The following is a 7,109-nucleotide window of genomic DNA, read 5'->3' as shown; positions in this document are numbered from 1 at the left end:
AAGAGTGGTTAAACATTGGAACAGGCTGCCCAGGGAAGTGGTTGAGTCCCCATCCCTGGAAGTATTTAAAAGAGGTGTAGATGAGGTGTTTAGGGACATGGCTTAGTGGGCATGGTGGTGTTGGGTTGACGGTTGGACTCGATGATCTTAGAGGTCTCTTCCAACCTTAATGATTCTATGATTCTATGATTCTATGTAGCCCAAATACATCCCTACTATAACTGTAATTTTTTATATTTTATAAACACCATTTTAATTGGGTTTTACAAGCAGAAACAAGGAATATACTTGCCATTCAGAAAAAGTGTTTGTGTCAGTGACTGTTTCTGTTTCATATACAGATCAGTGTTCAGAACAGTAACAAAACCTAGATAAATAAAGAATGGGACAGAGAAGCGTTTCCAGCTGTAACATAAAGAAGCACAAAGCCCTGAACTGGGAGAATAAATGAGTTTCTTCTAGAAACAGCAAAATAGAAACAGCACTAGATTGGGCAACATCAAATAGGTTTGTTATTTCTCAGTGTGTTCTATTCACCATTGCTATCAGCTCCTTTGAGGGGCGACCAAGTGTCTTTCCATTTTCAGAGCTATTTATCCTCACAAAAACCTTTCCCTGTTTGTGAAATTAAAAAAAAAAAACATCCTTCTAAATTCAGTCCTGTGCTAAAGAAAAGGAGAGGAGGCAAAGATATTATTCACTCCTGAATAAAACCTTACTGGTTGAGACCTGCTTATAAATTAGTTTTCTTCTGGTCCTATTCGAGGACTTCTGATAGTTCATTTATTTTAGAATACCATTTATTTTAAGAGTATCTCACCTTTTGATAGGCACAGGGGACTTTCCTTCACATTAAGGTAGTACTGGAAGATTATGAAGGCAAATTTTATTTTTCTTAACAGTTTGTTAGCATGACAATGCCCTTAATAACATGCTTTAACTTTTGGTCAGCCCTGAAGTGGTCAGGCAGTTGGACTAGATGATCGTTGTAGGTCCTTTTCAACTGAACTACTCTATTCTATTCTATTCTATTCTATTCTATTCTATTCTATTCTATCCTATCCTATAGCTCAGCAGATTCCGCAGAGTTCAAGTTTGCCTCCCTCTGTATGTAGCTACTTACCCCAATACCTCTTCAATATCTAGTACTTTTTGGCTTTTCCAAAAGGAACTTAGTGTTCCAGATAAGGATGCAGTATTATTTTTTATTACAGCAATGTGATGTTTGCTGTCTCTGGAGAAGATCTTCCGAGAAACCTGTTTGGTAGGGCTGAACTTTGCAGGGCTCTACTTCAGCAAGGCATGTCAGGAGACAGCAAACAGCAGAAGCAGAAAATGAATGTACTCCTTCAGAGGGGCTCTGGAGATCTACTCCAAAGGACACGTGCTAACGCTTTCTTAAAGTACTGCACCACTGAAACTTCACTGTAGCGGTCCCAGAACGAAAGGAGAAGGCTGCCCTTTCCTACAGAGCTCACTGGGTCTCATCTCTTCATTATGCTTTGAACAATAACCCGATGCCAGGCCACGGGGAGAAAAATGGACTCAAAATTAAATGCTCAAAGGGAAAACACAGCTTATTGAGAACTCTGGGCCAAATTAATTTCTGGTTTAAATCAATAGAATTATCTCAAGAATAAATTAAATCTGAGTAACAAAGTTAGAATCATTAAAGCTACTGTGACTAGAAGATTTACCTAAGAAATAAACATTTTTTTATTACACATTTTTTTATCTTGAAAAGTGCTGGGATTTCCTATTTATGGTGTGCTTGAAGAAGATGTTGCAATGTTTGCCTGGATATTTACTAGCTCATAGCAAGCATCTAAATCTACAGTGAACATATATTTTTTGCATAACTCCGTGAAACAGATGGTCAGCGACTCCAGACAAACATCTTCCAGATACAAGTCCACATTGAGATAGCAGAAATATCCCCTCACTTTTTGTTTTTAGCAGTTTTCTGTCAGAATTTGGTAACAAGTTGTGGCATTTAAATAAAGCAATTTAAATGAGCCTTAAAATTAAAATAAATTTTCTGATTTAAAAAAAAAAAGTTTGGTGTCTGATGTGTCTTTATTCAGTTAAACTTTCTTAACTCAGGAAAATTTGAATAGCTATTTCTCTAATACATGCATTAGCAGTGTGATTTATTGCGATCTGCTAATTTATCAGACACCCAAACATTTTATTTTGTGTGATTCTGTTTTTAACTCTGATGTCAGGTAACTGAGGAAAAGCCAAGGAACCAATTAAAGTTGCGGATCTATATTAAATCTGCAATTAACAAGTTTAAGGGGTTTATTCTTTTAATTGCAGAGATATCCAGAAAGACTCATCGTACCAGGCACTGAACAGACATGCAGGAAGACTTGACCTTGACCGTGAAGAGTTGTCAAGTAAGTTAAAAAAATCAAACAGGCCTTGATGAATGTATGTGGCTACTATTGCTTATTTGGATGGTCAGGGAGTGATCGCAGAAACTACTGCCATTAAAATCACGGGGCTCGGTTATGAAAGTGGGTATTACTCAAGGTAAGGCAGCAGGCCCAGGTTCTGCTGACAGGAGGACCACGCCGGAGCCTGCTTTTTCAACTCAGAAATGGGAAAGAGGATCCTAATGTCACATTTTATCTTTGGCTTTTGCCTTTCTAATAATTCTTCTGCAACTTGGAATAAACTGCTTTTTCCTAAGCTTATCCCTATTTGGCCAGCCCAGCTGGGGCGGTGTGGGAGGCTGAGGGCAGGCAGGAATGGCTCTCAGGATTTTTTACCCATGTTGGGGAGCTTAGAGCTGTTAGCAAACTAATCGCCAGTCAGAGGTCATGACTGATCCCAACCCATGTCTACAAAGAGTTGGGAAGTTCTTTGAGGGCTGACTGCTCCTTAATGGAAAGCTGTTGAAGAAGAGCAGTATTTTTAAAAACTGCGGAGTATGCTGAGCTAACAATGATTTTGCCCTTGTATTTAAGTCATATTCTGTTGAATCAAGGGCAAGGAGCCTCTTTCGGACAGAAAGCCACCTGTCTTTTAACATTCGTCCTAGCCAAGCGTGAAGTAGACAACTTTTACTATTTAGAAATAAATAAAGTATAAGGTAAGTAATAAGGAGTTCTTGGAATTGTGTACCTAAGACTGGCTCATGTGAAGGACATTATCTAAAATATTTCTACAAATGCTAACAATTCAGACTGCAGAAGTGCACCACTAAGCTTTTTTCAAAGTGCACAATTAAATTAGTTTATATTGAGCATATGCACAGGTATGGAAATAGGTACTAAGACTACAACACTTAAAAGCACAATCAACATTTGGCTAATTGGGCTTATTACTCCCACAGATACACAATTTACTGGTCACAGTAATAAACACCATCTGCTCTTTGCTAACTGGCAGCAACCTAGCAACTTTTTTCTAACTTGAAGAGTTTGGAACGTAAAAGGAAGATCTAAAGGAGCTGTAATACGGTAGGATTTCCAAGCACATCATCTTACTCTTACTGAGCTGAATATGATTTCATATTAGGTGAAAGATTTCTCTTTGCCAGATGCTATATTTGCAAAGTTAAGTTCTAAGTCAACAAGAACCAAGATAAGTTAGGGCTGAATACCCAACCATAAAACTAATGTATCTTTCCCGTGTACATTAGTGATACTGAACTAGTAAAAATGTAGCATAAAACTCAAATTTCTTTTCAGTCAAGGAAATTATAACAACCATTAATTTGAACCCAGTATGTTAGTGAACTGATTTAACATACACACATATAGTATCTAATTTTGTAGACAGCATTGTATTCAATCACAAATGGTTTATGTTAATCTAATTAAAAACTCTGTTAGTCAACTTGATTTTGCCTTTCGTTATTAAAGTAATTATACTTACAGCAGCATTTATGTATCAATTTACATGTACCGAGCACTACGCAAACATTAATTTTATTCTCAAGTCACGTACATAATCAAAGCAAAGCATTACTTTAAATTGATTGACATATGCAAACTCACATAGCTCTATGGAAAGTAAACCAGCCTGAGAAAGCACTCAAAAACACTTTACAAAATCCTGGTTCTTTCCCCCTCCCCCATCTTCTATAATGTTTTTTTTGTTGTTGTTCTTTATTACTAAGGACAAATGCAAGAAAATAAAATCTTTCTTCCTTATAGCTCATTACCTTCTACTTTTTCTACACTTACAGAGGAAAACCAAGTATCTTTCAAGACTTTTTAATGAGGACTTGGCTGATCTGAAGTGGTAATGCAATAAAATAGTTTAAGAGGAGCAAAGTATTCCAAAACAACATTGACAAGGTGAAAACAGTTGAGTAATACTGTGTTAATTCAAAGACAAACTGGTGCTGAATTCTGTTGCCAAGGTGTTCAGGTAGGACATCTGTCCGATTCATACTTAAATTTCAACTATGTTTCAAGTGAAAATTGTACAAATTTAAGACAACAGATACTGTCCTCTACTTGTCCGTTCAATCAAATGTGGCAGGACAGACTACAAACTCGGACAACACAGAATAAATACTGTTAGATATATTGCCACTGTTCATGAGCTTATTCTCAAAAGCCACATACTGTGGCATTCCATTCCAAGAGCAGTCTGCATGCACACTAACCAAACAGACTCTTTTTTTCTTAGTTTTTTTGCTCACAGTGATGAGCTTATGGAAGGAAAATAACCAGCATTAACTCAATATCTGGCACAGATGACTTTCCATTGGTTTACATAGCAAACATACTGGGCACAGGAAGACCCCCTCCATTCTCCAAACTGAAACTGCCCCGGCCTGCTCTATAGCATGCAAACCAGAAGGTCTGCCGAGCCTCCTCCTCCACAGTACACAGGGCTAATTGCAATAGTAGTAACCAATGCAGCAGATCCCTGAATTTACCCTTCATTTAACACTACTGATTGTAAAAACAAGCTTAACATATATCTAGAAAGAGTAATCACTCTGTAATTTGATATAAATGTAACAGATCTGCTAACTGTGAAGAATCAATCACTGTGTTAAATACGCATACAAGAAATGTGATTTTTTTTTCCCGTTATCAGTATTTGTCAATGTTTATAATTTGCCAAGTTGATAGCCCATAGTACTCACTAATGGCAATTCGGAATACCTACTTAGTCTCATGAAAAAAAACAGAAATTACAGAGTTTTATAACATTTGAGCATCAAAAGCATCTAAAAACCTGAGACTGATGTGTAATGCTTTGCTGATGGCATTCCTTTGCAAGTGACATAACTGTGCTTCAGATTTAGTTAATGTAAGACCAAAAAAAGTACTTTCAGGGCAACACCTTGAAAGAACAACACATACTGTATGTGACAAATAAGCTGGCAAGCGTGAGCTGGAGGGCCTGAGTGGCTTTGAATAGCACAGGCTGTAATATCTAACAGTCTTGCCATTGTCATACAACAGCTCCAGAGTGAACAAAACTGCGGCTAGGATGCTCCTACCTGATAAAATATTAAATGATTTGCTATTTTTTTTCATGTGTGCCTTTTTTCTTCTCCCTGCACCCCAGGCTAAGATCTGATTCTCACTTAAAAGAATATTATAGAAGTAATATTGAATTCTCTTCTAACACAAGATTAAGAAATGCCTCAGGTATATTTAATAACTATCTAGTTTTAACTTAATATTTATTCCATTGTAATTACCCTGCTTCAGCACATCTACAGTCTTCGAGAAGGATGAATGTGTTTGCAAAATATGTATTAAAGATAGCCACCAACGCAAAAAAAGGGCAGTGAATATTTTCCATTCACCTTGTCAAGCCAGTTAAGTCCCCAGCTCCAGCTGTTCAAGGGAGCCAGGAGTGTTCTCCTGGAAGGGTTAAAGTGACACAGTTAGCCATACCCAGGTAGTTAACTTGGTATCTAGGAAGATGGTTCAGCCATTGAAACTCACTTTCACGTTGGCATCTGACCCAGTTGGGTGGCTGGTGTCTATGTTTACTGAACTTCAACCACATCAGTCCCATTGAAAGCTCTTGTCTGCCTTGAGCCTCAGTCACTCAGTGTGGGCTGCTGTAAATCTCCAGTTTAGCTGCCTCATTCATTTCATTAACTGCATGGTTAATGGTATCTCACACACATTTATGAAATTCATAAATTCCAGGTCTGGAGCTAGGTGTTCAATGTCTAGATCCTGCAATGGACAGAAGAGCAACTTCTAGTCCTCTTGGGAACCTGCACCTTACAGCACTCTTTTATGTTCCTCCAGCAAATCACTGCATTCAAATTTTTTCATGGAGTTGAAGATAATGAAATGTTTTGATTTCCAACCCTCAAGCATTAATGCGCTGAGTGATCCCTTAAATTTGTCTGTCTACAAATGCTGTAGCCACTGAAATGAACTAAAAAACCTACAACAAATAAGTGACAAAAAAATACGTGAAACAATAAGGAAAATTAACTTTCAACAGACACTGGGGGAAAATGTAAGTGTAACTTTACATGGAACATTATATTTTGTGGAAATATCAAAAGTCCTTTGAAGTTTTTAATTTAATAAAGACTATATATGTCTTACATCATTTAGATTATAGCAAAGCAGAGGAAAAAACTGTTACACTCTTAAAGATAAAAACTAAGGATTTGTTCCACGGGTAAGTTTCTGGGAATGTTTTTCCACTGCAAATTTATTTACCAAACAATCCTATTCCCTTTAAAACTGAATACATCTGTATATAATATTGCACCAAAATAAGAGCAGACCAGTGCACTTCAACCTGCAACAACAATGAAATCAGAAGACAACTACTGAGTCATGTAATCTTCTCCATTTGAAACACTATACAATGATGTTGACAACCTAGCAAATGTACTCTCACATTTAAGCACCATCCACAAAATCACAATTAAAGTGGTGTATACTTGCATCATTAGATTCATATGAAAAACTGTATTATTGTCATGGTTGAATCCCAGCCGGCAACTAAGCACCACACAGCTGCTCCCCCCTGGTGGGATGGGGGGGAGAATCGGAAGACCAAAAGTAAGAAAACTCGTGGGTTGAGATAAGACCAGTTTAATACTTGAAATAATACGACAATAATAGTAGTAGTAGTAGTAATAATAATAATAATAA

The 7,109-nt window shown here is 37.2% G+C and overlaps 1 protein-coding gene across 1 annotated transcript in view; it reads right to left on the bottom strand.

Annotated features, from left to right (window-relative positions):
• The window catches only part of KHDRBS2 (KH domain containing, RNA binding, signal transduction associated 2), a 304,707-nt gene that overhangs the window by 246,561 nt on the left and 51,037 nt on the right, over positions 1–7,109 (bottom strand). The window lies entirely within an intron of this gene.

The sequence above is a fragment of the Pygoscelis adeliae genome, unplaced genomic scaffold (genome assembly GCF_000699105.1).
Source record: "Pygoscelis adeliae isolate BGI_AS28 unplaced genomic scaffold, ASM69910v1 Scaffold57, whole genome shotgun sequence".
Classification (NCBI taxonomy): domain Eukaryota; kingdom Metazoa; phylum Chordata; class Aves; order Sphenisciformes; family Spheniscidae; genus Pygoscelis; species Pygoscelis adeliae.
This window is presented reverse-complemented; position numbering and strand designations above follow the sequence as displayed.